We start from the raw sequence: 21,789 nt of genomic DNA on the forward strand, positions 1-21,789 counted from the left end.
CTTCCTCATCTTTCCCACACTTATTCCTTCACAAATACTTTGGTATCCACGTGTAGCACGAAAGGGTGTGGCCAAGCTGACACTGTAATCCAAATAATTTCTGGCCAGATTTAATGAACTTTGAACCTCAAAAAACAAGGCGAAAGTTGGATATTATTTTTAACTAACAACTAGCTTATTCATTAAGTAAACTATATATACATTATATCCAAACCATACATTTAAACCTGGCTCTATCATTATTTATATTTTATCTACAATTGCAGGGATTGACTTGTAGATTTTTAAAGCATAAGGACAAACAGTATGTCAAAAACAGACCGAATATAATCTGAAATGTGCTCTTAAAGATTTTACTCAACAGTTTTACCTTTTCTGCATGATTTGAACTTTAAATCTGTGAAAATGAACGTGATTTTTATGTGCAAGGAAAATGACAGAAAACGTGCAGTACATTTTTATCCTTATACTTAAAAGTCCTTATTTTTGAAAGAAAAGTACAGATTTTTTTTATAACAAGGATCACATTAAATGAATCAGAAATACAGTCTAGATATTGTTAATGTTGTGAATGCCTATTTTTTATGCTTTTTGATCTTTCTATTCTTTTATAAACACTTTAAAAGTCTAACCGGGGACCAGAGTCGTGGGAAGATATTTTAGTTTGGGGGTGCTGAGGGACAAAATTTACCCCAAAATGCTTTTTCTGTGCATATTTCCTATTTATTTATATTGCCAGCAAATTATCCACCAGGGGGTGCTGCAGCGCCCTCAGCACCCTGGGTTCCCACGGCCTTGCCAGGGACGGGGCTGCAAATTAAACTATGGCCAAGCGCCTTATGTACATAACATCGGCCACCGAGTTGGCAATGGTTTCTTGTACTGTCTCAAAATAAATAATACATAAAAAGTATCTGGTATGGGTGCCCGTGTCTGATGGTACACTGTGTTAGATAATCGCAGGCGAAATTAGAGTTTTTACAGATTTTTTCACTGATGATTAGTTTATTGAAAAACTAAACAAAATATCCAAAATCCCCTCTGAAAAAATCTTAGTTACTAAAACGTCAATAAAATAAAACCATAAAATTTAATCTGGCTCAATTCATTATTTTGATTTTGTTGCCCAAAATATAGGCAATTTTGTCCATTTTAATGCTCAAAATGCCTTATTTTTTTGGTGAAAACATAAAATGACAGAAAAAATGCAATACATTTTTTTCTCATATTCATATCTGTGATGTTCAGCAAAAGTTTCAAATTGATATCTCTACATTTATTTTTTTCCCCTATTCACCTGCAGTGTCTCGCCTTAATGGGTAATTAACTCTGTGCATAACAACGCCACTCAAGAAGTGACTTCCTGTTTCGATCCAGCTCACCAAAATAAAAGCACTCAGCTCGTCTCATTGATTAGTTCAGCAGGTACTTGCAACATTACAAGAATATAATTAAATACACACATTTTAAGTGATTGTCTAATAGTAGTAAGGCAGAAAGAAAGTTGAACTAATGAATAAGATGGTGCTTTTATTTTGGCGTGCTGGATCGAAACAGGAAGTCACTTCTTGGGCGGCGTTGTTATGATTTGAAGTTTTGTACAGAGTTAATAACCCATTAAGGCGAGACACTGCAGGTGAATAGGGAAAAAAAATAAATGTAGAGATATCAATTTGAAACTTTTGCTGAACATTACATCAATTGATGATTAGAAAACCCTGGTGTGATGTATATTAGTAATCTACAGAAGTGTCAAATCTCAAATGTATTTCTCCCTTATTCACCTGCTCTGTCTGGATTTTATGTTTTTTTTTTCTGAATCTTTCTGGAAAAAGGTTTATCTCGTCCCAAAGCAACAATCAACCACCAATTCCCAACCTTTCTGTGCAGCACTAAACCTTTCAAAGGGGCCAATCCCAGTCAAAGGCATTGTATCTGTCGTGAGCCATTTAATTCTCTATATTTATTTCATGCGGTTTGTGCACAGGACCTCTTCTTCTGGGGCGGGATTTCTTCATTTTTGGGCCCAGACTGTGAATGAGCCTCAGTGGCCCACGAGCCTTTTCCCGAGACAAACCCTCTCTCTGCCACTTTCCCACTTTCCTCCCTTTTCTGCGAATCACGTCGGGTTAAATCGAGCTAATCCTTTTTGGCACTAAGCCCCTCTTTGAACTGGAGAAATCCCCTCCGCTCAAAACAGGAAGCAAAAACCGGGGGAAAGCGTTTAGTTCATCGACGATTCAGGGACAGAAAATGCGTTAATTTGGTTTTGAAATGTGACTTTTATTCTGACGTGTGTTGCTGTGATTGATTTTTGTAGATTTTTAAAGCAAAAGGACCAAAAACAGGCGAAATGTAACACCTTTTTAGAACATTTACTCTTAAATTCAAAAGGTTTTTTAAAAATATGCCAGATTTTACTCAACAATTTTACATTTTCTGCATAATTTAAACTTTAAAGCCATGAAAATCTTCATCTGTGCCAGAAATCACATTTGAATCGATGTGTCTTATTCTCTGTATGTTTTTTTTTCCGTATACCTCAACCTTGATGCCCGTTCGGGTGCTTTGAGAGCCATAAGGTGCCTTTTAAACAGTTAAAGTCGCCATTTTCTGTATCGACCGTTGACTGAACACTTGCACCTTAAAGATGAAATGTTAGATTTGTAGTTTAGCTGCGACAAAAACACTTTAAAGTCCATGTTCTTGGGCCTAAGCCATATTTAAATGTTCCTCATGGGCACATTGAAAAGTACAGGTGGGCAGTTTATCGTCTATGATGATGTTGAAATTGCTGTTTGGAAGAAATGGTAAATCACAAAATCGAGTTTAAGGAAAATGAGGAAAAGTTGAGGGAATAAAATATATATATTGGGAAAATTGGGAAAATAAGGGACAACTGTGCAACAATTGGTAAAAAATAAAGAGAAAAATGGGTGGAAAATCAATCAATTGGGAAATAATTGGGGGAAAATTTAGGAAAAATTGGGGGGAATTTGGAAAAAATAAAGGAATAAAATGGGGAAAATTTAGGAAATAATGGTTGGATTTTTTTTTCTCATTCAATTGGGGAAATTTGGAAAAAATAAAGAAAGAAATTGGGAAAAAATTGGGAAATAATGGTTGGATTTATTTTTCAACTGGAGAAATTTGGAAAAACATAAATCATAACAGGAAAAAATTGGAAGAAAATTGGGAAATAATGATTGGATTTTATTTTATTTTTTTTCAATTGGGGAAATTTGGAAAAAAATAAAGGAAAAAATTGGGAAATAATGGTTGGATTTTTTTTTCAATTGGGGAAATTTGGAAAAACAAAACAGGAAAAAATTGGGAAAAAATTGGGAAATAATGGTTGGATTTTTTTTTCTCAATTGGGGAAATTTGGAAAAAAAAATAAAGGAAAAAAATGGGAAATAATGGTTGGGAATTTTCTTTTCAATTGGGGGAAATTTGGAAAAATAAGGAAAAACTATGGAAAGTGTTTTTTTCTGCCAACAAAATGAAATTAAGATGTTTGCAGCACATTTTCTTGCATATTTCTGATAATTTCCAAAAATACCGCTTCATCCTCACTATCCAGAAAGTCCCAATAATATTATAGAGATATGAGTTTTCATCAACATAGCCCCGCCCTATTTAAAAGCATGGACTTGCTTGTTTACTGTATGACGTATTGAAAATCGGGTGCCTTAAACTTAATTGGTTGGAGTAATTGTTTATGTCTTTTCCGTAGCAAACACATGTTAAATTATAAACAACGCTAAGAGCTGTTAATGTATTTGTTTATTATTATTATTTTGCATGTTCATTGACCTCAGAATCTCCAAAGGACCAAAGACACGAGTTTTAATGGTTGAAATGTTCATGTTATTGCTTTGAAACTGCCATTAAAGATTTGACTGTAAATGTTTGGTTTCACTTTAAACTCGCTGAAGTCTCGCTTTATTTGTAACATTGAAAGTGCAACTTGTTGACATTTAGGTGTTTTCCAGTCGGATTTCTCCCGTGTTCTCCTGGATGTTCCCTTTACTGAGCAGGAAATTACCTGAAATCTGGAGTTGTGCACAAAATACAACATTTGTGCTTGATTAAGGCAACTAACTAATTACAAGAAATCGGTCCAGGAGGCATCGAATCACACGAAGGAACGTTTTAATTGTAATTTGATCTCCTTCATTTAAAGGTGCGCTTTATAGCCAACTGTTGCCAGCAATGACGTGCTCCTAATGACGAGCTCCACACAGGAAGTAGTTTTATTGCTTTGGGTATTCAAATGAGATGGATTTGGATGAGGACCTCGCCTATATTTAAATCTCATATTTGGCTGCCTTTAGTCGACATCTTGAGTCCAGGAGAGCTGAGCACGATAGTTTGGTCATTTTTTAAGCATTTTTCAACAATGAAAGTATCTGTAATCAAGTACTTGCTTGTATTTGAGTGTTTTTGTTGGATGAAATGTTACACAGTGTGGCTTTAAATACACTGTACCTCATTTTTAACCGTGATAAAACTAGAACAATAAAGGTAAACCCTTTTTGTTACATGCAGTACTAGGGTTGACCATAACAGGGGTAGGCAACGTCTGGCCCTCCAGCACAGAACCTCTGGCCCCCATGATGATTCCACAAAGTGCTTCACAACACAGTTAAAAGCAGAAATTACATACAATATAAAAAGGGGTCAAAACAACACAGAAATCCTAGCAGCCCAAAAGTAGCTAATTAAAAGCTTGAACAAACAAATGTGTCTTAAGTTCGCTTTTCAAATAGCGTACAGAGTCAATAGAGCGCAAAGAGGGCGGAAGATCATTCCAGAGCCTGGGAGCAACAGCCTGGAAGGATCGGTCACCTCGAGTACGAAAACTCGTACGTGGAACCTTTAGCAGATTCTCATCCACAGACCTCAGAGCCTCACAGGGGTGTAAGGCTGGATCTGAGCACTGATATAAGACGGAGCCTGACCATGCACGGCTCTGAAGGCTAGAACCAGAATTTTAAACTTGATCAGTGTACAAAGCATATCATAATCTTCTCCCTCCTCCCATCCAGGAGCTTTTTGAACACAGGAAAAGTCAGTATAACCTCCGAGGAACTGCTATTTTCAAAAAAGCAAAAGCGAAAAAGAATAAAAAGAGTGGATGTATTTCTGTAAGAGGTGTTAATCTGTGGAACGACCTGGAAGATCAGTTAAAACTGTCCCAAGCAGTCAAAGCTTTCAAAAAGTTGTTTAAAGCTGCTAAAATTCAAGAATATGTAAGCTTAGGATGAATAAAGTAAGAAAAATAAATAAATGATAATAATGATGACATGATTTAGTTTCAACTAAATTAACTTAAAACAAATATATGTATACATATTTGTTGGAATATTGAAATTTATGTTACTAACTTCAGATACACGCTTTTTTCTCTTCTGTTTAACACTTGATATTGTTCATTATTAATGTTTGTGTTTTGTTTTTGTTTTTCTCTCGTGGAAGTCTGTAAACTGGGTTAGGCGTAATAAGTTTTCACTTCAGCCTAAACCCTTTCGGTCGTGTTGTCCACAAAGAATTGGAAATGTATTTACGTTTAAAGGAATGAACAGACCGAATAAACTACTACTACTACAAAAAAAAAAAAAAATCCTATAGGACACTGGCAGCCAATGAAGCCGTTTTAAAATAGGAGATATGTGGGTCCTCCTGTTTGTGCGGGTCAGACTTCTCGCTGCAGAGTTTTGTACTAATTGCAGTCGAGAGCTCCTTCTTGTTGTTAGTCTTAAAATGTGAGAAATAGTGTCAGTATTTTAAAAATGTCCTGTCAGAACACGACTTGGTCATATAATGTTAAACAGTGATTCTCAACTAAAGTGGGTCGCGAGTTTATAGGGAACTTTTATTCAAAATTTTCCATCTGAAGCTGCATAGAAACACTAACTGTGTCTGTTCGAATGAATGTTATTGGATTGTTTTGATCATAATTTCAGTCTTAAAAGGAAATCTACTGCTTATTCAACAAAAACTTGTGTAGAAAACACAATATTTTATACGATATATGACAGATTACAGTTTTATTTGGGTCCTCGGCTCGTCATCTGAGGGTAATGGTGGGTCCCAAAGCCACTTGGGAACCACTGATGTAAAACATTGGCATTTGCAGAAAATAGTTCTTTACTTTAGGCGACAATGTTGAGGTTCAGCCCTTGGGTGTTTAGGCAATGATGCAAATCGGCCTTTCAAGTTTGTCATGTAGGGCTGAAACAACTAATCGATTAATCGACAACTAATCGATTACTAAAATAGTTGTCAACTATTTCAGTAATCGATTAATCGTTTTCTAGTGAACACAGACTAAAATAGAGCAAAAATGACATGACAATTATGTATTTTGGATGAAAACCTACTTTGTTTTTAAAGTGAGGGTCTGCAGAGTTTTGTACATTTTAAATTTCATAAATATCTGTCTTTGCCTCGTCCAATCAGAAAGCAGAATTAGCACAAAGAGCCTCCTACAAATGTTTACTTTAAGTTTCCTCCATCAACATGTCCTCAAGCGGCGCCACTTTAGCTTCATGTGGTCAAAAAATGGAAAAAATACCATTTCCATGCACCTTTCACAGCCAAGCGATTAATCGATTAATCGTGAAAATAATCGGTAGATAAATCGATTATCAAAATAATCGTTAGCTGCAGCCCTATTGTCATGCACTCAGTAAAGGCTCTTCTCACCTCAGTACTAATCCTTTAATATACCTGACTTTTCATCTCTCCTGGATCCGACCGAGAATAAAAGTGACTGCAAATCTCACAACCACTCTCACACTTTCGAACACAGGTGTTTTCCACGCCATAATGTGACTCTGCGTGACCTTGTTTGACTTCCATCCACTTGTTTGAGCATTGTCTGTGCATGTGTTGCTCAGACAATCGTTAAATCGGATGTCATTTCTCACTAAGCAACACCTCAAGACAAACCGGGCCCGACTATTGTTCTGCCGTGGCTTCTGTTCTTCTGTTTCATTTTACAAACAAATGCGGACGAGAGCAACCAGTTTGGAGAGTGAAGTGTATTGTTCCGCTAAAGTCTGCCTGTACTAGGGCTTGTCAGGAACTAAGGCTCCCTCCACTTCAGCTTCATGACCCACATTTGATTAGCCCTAACCCTAACTCTGTTTTCCTGTTTGTTTTTCCAGATTTTTCCACATACCGAAAGCCCTCCCAGACTCTTTTGCAGCCAACACATGCAGCGGTGATGTTTTGCTAAAGGGAGTAGTCGATTCTCTTATCAGCTTCGCACACACACGGACTAGTGGCATCTTTAGCGCCTTTTTAGCATAACGGTATACAGACTGTGTGGGTATTTTCAGGCGGCTGAGGGATTATTTAGACCAGGGGTGGCAGGGCGGCTGATTATTAGCCCAAAGTAAAGCACAACACTGGAAAAATGACCATCTTAAATGAGATAAATGACTGAAAATTGCTTGAATTATGTCATTTCTTCCTTAAAACGATCTTTTTCCAGTGCAATTCTTTCAAATCCCGGTGTTGTACATAATATATGACCTCATTGGGTGTATTGACAGTATTTCTACCTTTATTTCTTCCTTCTAACTCTAATAATGCTAAAAGTACTCTCTGATTTGTGTGATAATGTTTCTCCAAATCATCTTGAGGGCCAGAGGTGCTGTGCTGGAGGGCCGGATTTGGCCCCCGGGCCTGACTCTCCTACCCCTGGTTTAGACACGGCCACTACAGCTGGAGCAGACGTCGTTCTTTCAAAGACTAAATAACAAAACCGCACGGGGATCGTGTGGTGGCGGCTTCAAGGATTCTGGAATATAAACTAGTGATGTTGTGCATTTAAAATCAGGATAAGGAGAGGTTCCCATGAGGTTCCTGCACTGTAATAGATTAAAGGTTGAGTCAACTTAAATAAAAATGTCAAGTATTTTGGAGTTTATTCAACTTTAAGGTTTTTGTTGAGACAAACCTTACTCAGAAGTTGGGAAATATACCTGGTGTGTTTTGTGCCAAGTTCATTCAATAATCAAGAATCAAAGAAATGTAAACTTTAAGTAAGTTCAACTAAGAAGAATGAGTTTACCAAACAGATGACTGGAAGTTTTGTCAATTATTAATTACTAGTTAATTTCTCAACAAACAAAAAATAATAATGAAAAGCCCAGTTAACTTTCTCACGTAAGTTGGCACAGCTACGTTCTTGGTTACGTTGAGTGAACTAAAAAAATAAAAAAGCGTTACAGCCACTTGCTTTACTAATGTAAGTTGAGTCAATTTAATGAACTATCCTTTTACATAGCTGTTAAGAATTTGTGCCCATTACAGGAAGAAGATGAAAACCCTCCACTGATATACAGCATGTCTCCATGTTTGTTACTCTTTTATTGCTTTTTATCCGGTTCATAATCCTCATATATTGGGTATATCAAAAATATATTTATTATCTGAATTTTTATGATGCATTATTTGGAAATATAAGATTTACTTTGTGTCTTTCTCTCCTATTACATCAACATCAAACATAAATCAGACTTTTAAGCTCAAACACTCATTTCTCCAGTTTGAAGACAGTGGCTCAGGAGCAGCTCATACTTCCAGGATGTAGACCTGCAAAAAGTAATCAAGAAATAAGTAACATTTTCTTGTAATAAGTTAATTTGACCTTGATTTGAGTAAATAATGTCAAGAAATCTATCAGTGGGCCCAGTTTAAAAAAAAACAACATATATCTTAATATATTTTAACACAAACTTAAATAGAAACCGCAGTTACGCCTAAGACCTGAGGTGGCAGCAGTGAGTACAAAATGACCAACTTGCATATAATCCCTTTAAAAACACATCTGAATTTATTCTAAGACAGTTGCAGATGTTGTCTTGTTGATTTACGTCTAAAATATTTGCTCTTTGGACAGATTTCTTGAAATGACTTACTCAAATCAAAGACAAAGTTACTTATTTCCAGAAAGTTTTAATTTCTAGTTATTTTATGCTCTTCTTCTTCTTCTTCTTCTTCTTCTTCTTCTTCTTCTTCTTCTTCTTCTTCTTCTTCTTCTTCTATGTATGAATGTAGTGAGAGTGAGTGGTTAGTGGTGGGAGCTTGGAATGAATTATGGAGAGATTAAATTTGGGTAAAGCCAAACAGTAGAAAATGTGCTCAGTTCAGGTGGGGGTTAAGGGGTTAAGAAGACGTTGTGTCTAACTGTTCTTCATCTTCATCGCAGAGAAATCGACCTAAAATCAGCCAGTTACATGTTGACAGCCTGAAACTCCCCTCTCGCTGCTCTATGGGCTATATGCACAGTGACCCCACGTGATTTCCGCCTGGACAGTCAGCCAGAGGCTGTCCTTCCTGTCTGTTATCTCTTCCCATTAAAAATTAGCAGGTCCCACAGAAATGAAGCAATAGCTTAAGATTTGGTAAAGGACAGCGAGTAAAAGTTTGGATGTGGCTGGAGCAGGTTAAAAAATATTACGTGAGACGCAACGACTTGACTGGAGGAAACCTCCGTGTTCATAACGGTGGATGTTTTTGTCTTGAAGCTAACGCGGCTAACAAAATAAAAAATAAAACTAGCGCAAAGTTGAGAACGAGCCTGCGCAAAAAAGAATCGTCCTGTTAGTAGTTTAAATAATATTTACTTGTTTACATGTTATATTATCATTTTTCAACACTAGCCTTTAGCTCTAAGATAAAAGCTCCTCCTTACGACAGCTGGCGTTTCCTTTGGGTGCTGGATTCACAGCGAACATGATGTTTGTAATACGTTGCTGTGACTGTCCATCAGTAACTCGTTGTCCTTAACCAGATCCTGAGCTATCTCTATGTTTGTGTAGGAACCTGCTAATTGTGAACGTAAACGACCAGCGACAGGAAGTGCTGCGTCTGGCTGACTGTCCAGGAAGACGTCACGTGGGGAAACTGTGCATATAGCCTATTCTAGTATTTTCCATGTTAAATTCCCCTAGAGTTTTTCCTAAAGTCGTTTTCTCTTTCTCTCTCTCTTCTTTGCACCTGTTCCGGCGCATGCGCGGTCGTTTTTCGGCAGGCGGGCACTTCTCGTCATGACACCGCTCGTCAGTTCGGCTTCAGTCCGCGCAGTGAACGGATGCTCGCGGCTTTTCCTGCAAATTCCACCTGCTTTTCTCCCAATTCAGGGGATTTTTTTACCCTCAATATTCGGACTAGCTTCGCCCGACGCCGCGCCCACGTCTCCCGGTAAGACCTGTCGCATTTTCCCCACGTGTTTGTGTCGCTTTTTATTTAATCTCGCGGCTAATTTTTTTTACATAATTGGTGAAATGAGAACGGAGAGCCTTAGTTTGCACCGAGCTTTAATGCATTTTGATTAATTACGTATTAAAATGTGGGTATTTAGGCCTAATCCTGTCAAATGTGCACAGCCTCGCATTTCACGTTTCAATCTTACGCCTGTTGATTACTGTGCGTAAAATCCCATTAAATGAGCGCTATTTCCGCCTCTAATGAATATTTTCATCATTTTGCAGCGCTACAATTGTTAATTCATCAAACCAATACAAGCATGCACTGTCTTTGCACTATATAATGTCTGCTTTTGGCTTGAAATGTTTCCTATTTCCAGCACATTTGGGTTTATTTTGTAGTAACTTGTTCAGCCTGAGCCACGTTTGTATCATAAACACTGCAGCCATAACATCTCCTAAACTTTCTGCAAGATCATTTAGGCTCGGATCAAAACAAGGACCAAACTGGGTCTAAAAGAAGTAAAAAAATAGACCTGGATAATGTCCAAAGTGGATGTAAATCATGCCTGAAGTATAAAATTGCAGATAAGCACAGTTTGAGAACCTATGGATCTGACTATCACAACTTTTTTTCACCAATTTTTCCAGTTTGCAGTTCATTTACTTGTTGCAAGTCTTTTGCAAATCATCATACCATTTGCCATTTTTATTACTATATTTTATTCCAGCTGCCTAAACATTAGGGCTCAATGATATTGAAATTTTGCAAAACCATTTCAACGCGATATGTTCCGTTCTAATCAAACACAACACGTAAGTAACTCATTTTTCAAAACAAGACTTAACCTCTTGATCCCGCCTTAAAGAGCATGTGGCAGGTTTTAATACTTTTGAAAATATGACATATTTAGAAGGATGACATCAGTTATCATCACCTGCTGACAAGAAGTGACATAGAAGAAGACTCATTTCCTATTGATTTAACATGGTTGCCTGGCAACAGTTTGAAATTGTTTACCTTCTTCTATGTCACTTCCTGTCGGCGTCCAATAAGGAAGAGAAACTATAATCATCGCAAAAATGGCGAAACTAAAGAAAACTGGGTGCAATCAAATATATATAATTAAATTGTGTTCACTATGTTTTAGAAAAAATTGCGTGTAATGTGTCATATGCATGTCTTCAACCGAGCATGTTTTCTCCAGTTCGACTTTACCCAAATCTTAAAGCTTCTTGAAAATGATGTCAGAATAGCGACAAAAACGAGACATAAATGAGAATAAAACGCAGCAAAACGAAGCATCAGAAGAGCAACAATGTGGCGACAACATGAGGAAAGTTCAGTTTTGTAGATCTTAGCTTTCAAATGAGGCGTTACCCTGGCCTATACGTTTGTTAAGTTGTGACGTCACAGCTCTACTTCCGGGTCCGCAGATGTGCGAGAAACTACAAAAAACTCTTTAATACCACACTCAATACTCAACAGAGAGTTACTGAACAGACTTATTTATGAGGCCCATTAGCCAAAAATGCTGCTCCTACTGCTATAAAAGTAATATTTACCAAAATCAGTACATCCGGCTTAGCGGAGATAAAGGCTAACGGCACAGCAGCTACGCTAACCCAGGAAAGTAAGTAAGTAAAGTAGTAAATATTACAGTTTTAGCAGTATGTGCGGCATTTTTGGCTGAGTCTGAGAAATAAGTAGGTTCAGTAACTCTCCGTTGAGTTTCAGAAATATTGATGCTTGTTTTTAAAAGTTATTTATGTTTTTTTCTCGCATATTTGCCGGTCTGCTGGGACCCGGAAGTGGAAGCTGTGACGTCACACAAACAAAAGTTTTAAGTCTAGGGTAAAGCTGTAGCAGAGGTTAAAAGTTGACAGAAAGACCACATCAGGACCAAAACAAAGATCAAACTGAACTATATTAGGACGTATTTAAATAAAACTGTTTCAAAGCTTTGTTTGTTTTTGGAGTCGATCTCAGGCAGATGAAGACTTTGATGATGTTGTGATATATTGTGGCTTCTTGCGATACGGATATTGCATCACCTAATATCGCGATTCAATATTTTTTGTGATATATTGTGCAGCCTGTCTCAACATTGAGCAATATCTAACTTTCTTATTATATAAAATCCTCAGTCCAAAGTACTTTATCAACCCGTTTTTAGACATTACCTAACCTAATTCTTCAAATTGCCGACAGATCTTTTCTATTGTCTGAAATGCACCTGTTGTGTTCCAGATTTCTTTGCGTCTTGGATCTGGTTTGGTGATGGTATTTTTCCGCCTTTGTGCCGCTCTCTGAGCACCTGCTCTCGAGCCTTTGTAAAGTACAGCGTGTGTCCCGAGTCTGCCCTTGGCTTTTAAGTGTTACCTTTAATGGCTTTTGAGAACATTTGCCAAGCACTTGTTGAAATGGGATCTTTGTTTTGTCCCGACATGTGAGCTGTTATGGAAAGTAACTAGATATTTGACCAAGAACATCGAGAACTGAGGAATTAACCTCATCATCATTTTACAATTATGTTTTGGGATGTTTCAAGGTAAGAATCTCTTGCTTCTTTCTCTGCTCGAGTGGCAGCTTGTTTTGAGGTGAATAAAGTTATTTTGAAGCAGCTTGGCATCCATGACTCAGCAGTTTGAGGCGGATTTCAGACTTTATACCTTTTAGTTTTGGCTTTGCCATGATATTTACCTAAAACCTTTGACTCCCTTCTCTCCAACTGGACCTCGACATTCACCCAGTGCTTCATCTAGTCTACCGACCCACGTCTTGCTTCTGCCTCCTTGCCACCCATTTCCAGAGTAGAGTCCATCATTGTTCACACCAAGAAGATCCATCCATCCATCCATCCATCCATCCATCCATCCATCCATCCATCCATCCATCCATCCATCCATCCATCCATCCATCCATCCATCCATCCATCCATCCATCCATCCATCCATCCATCCATCCATCCATCCATCCATCCATCCATCCATCCATCCATCCATCCATCCATCAATCAATCACTGAGGACCTGTTTGCCATGGGAGACCCTACCATGGGCACAAAGCCCCCAACAACAGAGCTCCAGGATCATTCGGGTACTCAAACCCCTCCACCATGTTAAGGTGGAGGTTCCAGGAGGGGGATAAGAAAAAAAGGACTAAATTGGGTTTAAAAGAAGTTGAAATCGACCTAACTTTGTTGAGCTTCACATTGACCTTACATTCATCATCTTTACCCTGCTCCTCAGTGCTCTTTCTCAAGTCTGGCCTAAACCTGTCTTTGGAGAATAGGCTTGAATAGTAGGAGTTTTGGGATTGATTGTGAAGCAGTAGCGAAGAATGTTATTCAAAGTAGCTGACAACATACAATCCTGTTCTGTAATATATGTAACATTATGCAAAACAAAGTTCAAACGCAGAACATTGCTCTTTTCTATGAGAAACTAAGAGATGTGTGCAGTGGTGCTTCCAGGTTTTGTGCAGAAAGGCCCAATCAGTGACTGAAATACATAAATAAACTCCTTCTGGAACTCCACCATGACTGTACATCCACCCAGCCCCCGCTCCATCCTCACCCAGCCCTTAATGCTCCATATCTGGGCGAAAATCTTCCCCTAACCCTTGACCCCACCACCTCCACCATGACTGTACACCCACCCAGCTTTTCCTCTAACCTCCCCCAGGCCTCGGCGCTCCCTCCCTGGGCAGGCCTCCCTCTCTCACTGACCCCCCTGCCCCTCTCCTGCGATCATCTCCCACAAACACTCTGACATTTAGCAAAAGGACACCGCTGTTTGGGATCACACCCGCCATGTTTCTTCTTCTTTTTTTTTCCTGTCCCTTCGCTGTCATGGCAACATCCGAGTAAAAGAAAACAATGCCAGAAAGGCGTCCGTTTGCGTTTCCTGCCTGTAAAAGTCAGCAGTAAAGTTTAATCTGCTCTCGATGTACTGGGACAACTTCTCTGGCTGATATAAAGCGGCTAATCCAGTCCAGAAGTGAGTCTACAGAACATTAAACTCTTAACTCCCGCCTGAACCGAGAGGATCTTTTTCCTCACGTTATCAGATTTTTTTTCCATCATTTTCTTGTTGGGTATTCAACTCATTTTTTCATTTTTTGGTCATTTTTTCCTCACACTTTTGTCTTTTTTTTTCTTCTTTTTTTTCGTCAAAATTTTGTAATTTATTTTGTCAAATTTTAATCACATTTTTATAATTTTTGTCACATTTTTGTCATTTTTTCGTCCATTTTTATCAATTTTTTGTCACATTTTTAGCACATTTTTGTCATTTTTTGGTCACATTTCTGTCATTTTTTTGCCAATTTTTTATAATTTTTTGTCAAAAATTTGTCATTTTTTCGTAAATTTTGTATCAATTTTTTGTCATTTTTTTGTCCATTTTTTATCAGTTTTTTGTCATTTTTTTTGGTCTAATTTTTATCACATTTTTGTATTTTTTGTCATATTTTGTCACATTTTTGTCATTATTTCGTCCATTTTTTGTCAATTTCTTGTGACATTTTTGTGACATTTTTGCCACTTTTTCATCCATTTCCCGTCACTTTTTTGTCAATGTTTTCTCATTTTTTTGTCACATTTCCATCATTGTTTTCGTCTTAGTTTTGTTGCTATTTTCACAGCTTTTTTCCAGAGGCTTTTGGACTGGGGTAAAGCCAAACTGGAGAAAATGTGCTCGGTTCAGGTGGGAGTTAAGGGGTATATTCCTGATCCTGTTCAGACTTCAGATGGCCTTTTGCTGCAATAAACGATAAAAAGTTGACTTGCAAAACCCCTGACCTCCTCGTGAAACTTCTCTACATCATATTCAAGATCATAGAAACTAAAATACATGTGTTTTTCTGGACTAAAACCTCTTTTCCAACTTATAAAGAACCCTTTTCCTCTCGTCCCATACATTACACTGCAACACGCATACTCCCCATCACCATAGCGACGACCGGTAAAGCATCTGCCTTTATTTACGACAACCGGCGGTAAACACCAGTCGCCCTGAATTACGGCTTTGACGGGACGACAATGCGGACCCCACACATGCGATCAGCACGAGGGAAATTTATCCTCATGGCTTCTGTAGGTTCGAATGATGTCATTAATGAAAACGCCAAGTGACGTAACAGGAGGACAGGAATATATGGGATTTAATGGGAATCAAGGGTGCTTCTTTACAGACAGGTATAAAATGAAGCATAACCATTTAATTTGACAGTTCTACGCTGAAATATGTGTCACAGCAGAGATGAAGTGTCAAAGAAATCAGTCTGACACTAGGGTTTGAAGAGAACAGTGTTTTAGGTTGTGGCCAAAACAAAGAAGAGCTTTAGTCTCATTCTGTTTGTATCCGTCTTCCAAGTGTGTGCAGTGTTGTAATATGATATTGTTTTAAAGAGGGGGCATTATGCTTTTTTCAATCACATAGCACCAGTCTATATCACACTACAATGATGACCAAACCTTCTGTTGGTCTGTAAATGCAGTAAATTAGAATAACTGCCTTGTATAAAATTGCTCTCTCAAAATGGCTGTAGTGAATGTCTTGAAATAGGCCTCTGTCTCTTTAAGAACCTCTGACTCTTTCCGACATGCCCCCTCCACACGCTGTCTGTGGCATCAGTGGGGAGGGGGTTCTGCTGAGGAGCAGTGGTTGGTTACTCGGCTGGTGACGAAAGCTCGGAGGCGTCTCCAGGAGGTGGGGGCGTTCCTAGGAGGACTCAGGCAAACCTATCCCTAACACTTCAGGCATGTTTTTAATGAGGGAATGACATCATAACATGATGTAAAGCTTGAAAAAGCTTTACACCCCCCCCCTTTAAAGGCTCCGCCCACTCCTCATACAGTAATGATCACTGTTTGTCATGATCTGAGTTAGAGGCGGGTGAATTTAACCAATCACAATCAAACAGAATGTAGGTTTAGTTGTGTTTATGTTTTGACCTATAGCTGGTCCTCACACTTTTATGGGTTTTATGGTTCAAAAACATAATTAATGGTTAGCTTTATACTTCACCAATTGTTTAACAAACAAAAAACCCCGCAAAAATATCATGTTTATTAACCTCTTAATCACCACCTGAGCCGAGCACATTTTCTCCAGTTTGTCTTTCCCAAATCTAAAAGCTTCTTGGAAAAAGCGGCAAAATAGTAACGCAAACGCAACCGAAAAGTGACAAAAACACATGACACAATGACAAAAAAGCTACGACGATGCGCTAAGATCAGTTTTGCTGAACTTAGCTTTCAAATGAGGCCTTACTTTGGCCTACAGGCTGTAAGCTCCAGTCGAGAAGCTTTTAGATTTGGGTAAAGCCGAGCTGGAGCTTTGTCCAGGCGGGGGTAAGAAGTTGAAGTGTTTTAGTTTTCAATTTTGTTTTTAAATTTCTGAACTAAAGTTTCCATTGAACGTTTCCGGAAATTTATCCGGAATTTTGCAGCCCTAACTGGAGCCAAATTCACACATTGCGCAGGGAGAAAAACTCATTACTAAGATAGAAAACAGTTGGAATATTATGTTTTTATACATCTATATCTTCAAAGCCAATGAATGAATTGTGCAAAGAGCTTAAAGGGTTATTTCAGGATTATTGACATAGGGCCTCATTTCCTAATTATATAGAGTGTTGTTGATGCAGTCCTTATATTTGAAGAGTTTAGTGGTGCTAGGCTAGTGCTAGGCTAGTGCATGTCTATGGTAACTAGTAAAAATAGTCTGACCACTGTGCACCTGAGGCAAATCACCTATAACACCAGACTAACCACATAAATATTTTATATATTATATTTAAGCAGCGTCAGCTTCCTGGTTGTAAGCTACGCAGCATGAATCAAAATGCAGTGATTCATGTGACGCAAGGTCAATTGTATTACAAAAAATTACACCAGGGCTGCACAATATATCGCGAAAAATATCGTATCGCGATATTAGTTGATGCAATATCCATCGCGAGAAGCCACAATATATCGCAACGTCACCATAGCCTTCATCTGACTGAGATCGACCCATTTTTTTTTGCAATGCATTGAAGTCATGTGTAAAAGTTCAGTTTTAGTTTAACATTTACTAGCTTTGTTTAATTCTACCCTTGTTTTGGTCCTGATTGGGTGTTTTTTTAAGTCTTCTTTTGACACAATTGGCTGAAAAAATGGAACATATCGTGTTTGGTGAAACATCGCAATAATATCGTTATCGCGATATTGCACAGCCGTATCGCATATCGCAAGTCACTTCAATATCGTGCAGCCCTAGTCAACACAGACATTTGTATGGTTAGTCTGGTGTTGTAGGTGATTTGCCTCAGGTGCTCTGTGGTCAGACTGTTTTTAATGCAGGCTACTAGTTACCATTGACATGCACTAGCCTAGCATCTTCAAACTCTTCAAATATAAGAACTGCATGGATTAAAAAATAGAAATATCTCCAGAAATCAACAACCCTCTGGATAACTAGGAAATGAGGCCCTATGTCAAATATCCTGAAATATCCCTTTAAAGGAATAGGCCACCGTTTTTACATACTAAGATATGTTCTTACCTCACTTTAGACGTGTTAATATATCCCCGTCTGGTCTTTGTCCGCGCGCTCTGCCAGGCAAACGGAGCACATACGCAGCCTCTCCCACATGTCACATAGCTCCGAAAAAGCTCACGATAGAAGCTACCAAGCTCTTCCACGTGTTCCCTATTTAAATAAAGTTACGTGAAGTGTTTTCATGCGAAGTATATTTACCCAGAAATGTAGCATGTCGATTTTATAAGCAAATAAAAAGGGGGACTATATTGTGAGGCATAATGATACGAGGAGTAAAACGTCCGCGCAGTAACTCCTAAAGGTTATTGACGGAAGTGAGCGGGGAAGTCTTTAGGAGTTACTGCGCGGACGTTTTACTCCTCGTATCATTACGCCTCACAATATAGTCCCCCTTTTTATTTGCTTATAAAATCGACATGCTACATTTCTGGGTAAATATACTTCGCATGAAAACACTTCACGTAACTTTATTTAAATAGGGAACACGTGGAAGAGCTTGGTAGCTTCTATCGTGAGCTTTTTTGGAGCTATATGACATGTGGGAGAGGCTGCGTATGTGCTCCGTTTGCGTGACAGAGCGCACGGACAAAGACCAGACGGGGATATATTAACTCGATTAAAGTGAGCTAAGAACATATCTTAGTATGTAAAAACGGTGGCCTATTCCTTTAAGTGTCATGAAAAGTATTGAAGTGGATTTGTTCTTGTCTCTTTTAAACGCCATAAGAGTTATCGCTGAAACAATCTGTAATTCGCATAAATGAAAGTCGTTAATCACTTGAAATGAGGTCAGTCTGAATTCCGAGTTAAATCTCTGAATAGTTTGCGGATTGTTGCATTTCCAGGTCATTCGGTCTGAGGAGTTTTCTTGTTGATTATATTTTTTTTATATTCGAGTCCGAGCCGAACTGTAAATCCCATTGAGAACCGGGGCTGTGTCTAATCCCACACGCACAGCGGCCCCTGAATGTATCGCCTCGGAGTGAGTCACCGCCAAAACCGCCGCAGCTGGAAATAACACCGTGAGGCGTTTAATGACACCCGGAGAATCAGGCTTCACAGCTCTGACAACAGGCAGAGGGTTTTTAATTGGCCGCGCTCTGAGCTAAATATAAGCGTCTGCCTTTGCTTTCTGTTACCAGGGATTTCATCGGCCCTAATTTCCTCGTTCGATTCGTGGATTTGTTTTTAAAGCTTGATTGATTTAGACTCTTTGTGTTGTGAAAACAGAAAGTTACAAGAGGGAAATAAAAAGGTCATGACAGCAGAATGTTGGTGTTGGGAACTGCAGTCTAATTAACCTCTTAACTCCCGCCTGAACCGAGAGGATCTTTTTTTTTTGTCATTTTTTTGTTGGTTATTCAACTCATTTTTGTAACTTTTTTGTCATTTTTTTCGTAAAATTTTTATCACATTTTTATCACATTTTTTGTCACGTTTTTGTCATTTTTCTTTCACATTTTTGTCCTTTTTTTAATCACATTTTTGTCATTTTTTCCGGCATTTTTTTAATCAATTTTTTTTTCATTTTTTTCCACTTTTTTGTTATTTTTGTCACATTTTTGTCACATTTTTGTCATTTTTTCGGCATTTTTTTAATCAAATTTTTGTCATTTTTTCCCCACTTTTTTTGTAATTTTTTGTCACATTTTTGTCATTTTTTTCGTCAAATTTTTATCAAATTTTTTGTCACGTTTTTTGTCACGTTTTTGTCATTTTTCTTTCACATTTTTGTCCTTTTTTTTAATCACATTTTCGTCATTTTTTTAATCAAATTTTTTCATTTTTTCCCCATTTTTTTTTTCATTTTTTGTCACATTTTTGTCATTTTTTTGTCAATTTCTTGTGACATTTTTGTGACATTTCTGCCACTATTTCATCAATTTTTCGTCACTTTTTTGTCAATGTTTTCTCGCTTTTTTGTCACATTTCCATCATTGTTTTCGTCTCAGTTTTGTTGCTATTTTCTCACCTTTTTTCCAGAAGCTTTTGGACTGGGGTAAAGCCAAACTGGAGAAAATGTGCTCGGTTCAGGTGGGAGTTAATATATTAACTCCCACCTGAACCGAGCACATACATTATGGCCCACCCCTAAAATATATACATATTTTTTTCAATGTACTGGTGTCACTGAGCCTCCCCAGCGGGACCCGGACCGCACTTTGAGAACCACTACTCTAAGGTTTCAGGCAGTGACTTTATAGTAAAAGTACAGAAGTGTTTGATTCATGTATTCAAAGTGGAAAGTAGAAATCAGTTTTAGTGTTATTAATAGTAACAAAATAGTAATTAAAATTCCCTAGCCATATTGTGAGTCTGTGGCTTTAACGGCTCATCTGCACAGCGCCACCTACTGCTCATAGATCATTATTATATCAATATTACTTTTAAAATAAACAAAACACGGAGCCTGATGTACTTTCCACTTTGGAGCTTTGATATAAATCACTTGGCAGTCGTGCGTTCTCTCAGATCGGTGTTTGAGGCTGTCCGGATCCTGTGAGTGATTTCCTGATATGAAAAGCCGCCTCTGACTCACTCGTCTGTTGTGGCTCAGGGCAGAGCTGCTGCTTTTGTCTCTCATAAAGACTCTGTGTTTGGCTGAGGTCAGGTTCATTTGCACTGTCAATATTTGTGCTTATTATTTATCAAACAGGTTCCACTCGCCGCCTCATCACGCGCTCGGGATTCAGTACGGACACTTTATTATGAACTTATAACTTAAATAGACGAATTATCTATAGAGCTCCACAGTCCCGCCTCCTCTCCGGCCTGGAAGTAAAATCCCCTTTGCTTTGAGACCGTATTGATTTAGAATAAAGTCTTTAACTCCGTAACTCCGTCAGTTTGGGCTGAATCCAGCTCTGTGGTTATAAAGCGACCGCAAAGTCAGATGCAGGTGAAAAAAGCACGTATGAGATCGGTCTAGTTTACGAAAAAATACAGTTTACCTGTGAGCCTTCGTCCTAGAACTACATTACCCAGCATGCTCGGGAGTCCCATGATCTACTACGAGGCTTTTGATTGGTGGAGCTTCACGTTCCCACACATGTTTATGTTTTTTAATGTAGACAACATATTATAAACACAGTATTAAAGGGGGGTATTATGCTTTTTTCAGTCACATAGCACCAGTCTATAGCACACTACAATGATGACGAAACCTCCTGTTGGTCTGTAAATGCAGTAAATTAGAATAACTGCCTTGTATAAAATTGCTCTCTCAAAATGGCTGTAGTGAATGTCTTGAAATAGGCCTCTGTCTCTTTAAGAACCGCTGACACTTTCCGACACGCCCCCTCTACACGCTGTCTGTGGCATCAGTGGGGAGGGGGTTCTGCTGAGGAGCAGTGGTTGGTTACTCGGCTGGTGACGAAAGCTCGGAGGCGTCTCCAGGAGGTGGGGGCGTTCCTAGGAGGACTCAGGCAAACCTATCCCTAAAATGGCCGCCATCAGAGTTTTTACAGATTACTCAAAAATACGTGAATGTGCCAAGGCAACACTTCAGGCATGTTTTTAATGAGGGAATGACATAATAACATGATGTAAAGCTTGAAAAAGTCGATTTTGCATAATACACCCCCTTTAAAACATAATGCAGGCAGATAGTTGACGTTTTATCCACATCTAACACTGATAGTAAGAAAAACGTCAGATGGATCAAAAAAATGTTCCCAACGATCCAATTAAACGAACCACCGATAATTTTTATTCCCATTAGCAGGATTCAGATTGTTTAATAGTGAAATAATATAGAACTGTTGTCTGCAAAGTAAAAGAAACTCGCCGTGTTTGCTGAAAACCTTGTTGCCTTGACCAGCGGGCGCGATGTCGCAATGGTTCTTGGGATACGGAGTTTCTATAGTCAGGAAGTGAATGATGTCACAGCCTTGTACCTTTGCCTTTTCTTCAACATGTCGTCTTCTTTTTGGATTGAAATGAAACATTTTATGGTCACGAATTGCTACATAGCTGATTAGCTTTTGCGGTGACGTTAAACTCTTAATATTTGA

General features: G+C 38.4%; 1 protein-coding gene across 1 annotated transcript in view; it reads left to right on the top strand.

Moving 5' to 3' along the window:
• The first annotated feature begins 10,162 nt into the window (after positions 1–10,162).
• Positions 10,163–21,789, top strand: part of LOC306980641 (uncharacterized protein) — a 47,455-nt gene continuing 35,828 nt past the window's right edge. Inside the window, exon 1 of the mRNA XM_079580069.1 lies at positions 10,163–10,221. The gene's annotated coding sequence lies outside the window, so the exon portion shown is untranslated. The remainder of the gene's footprint in view (positions 10,222–21,789) is intronic.

Source organism: Gobius niger, assembly GCF_951799975.1.
Source record: "Gobius niger genome assembly, chromosome: 21".
Classification (NCBI taxonomy): Eukaryota; Metazoa; Chordata; class Actinopteri; order Gobiiformes; family Gobiidae; genus Gobius; species Gobius niger.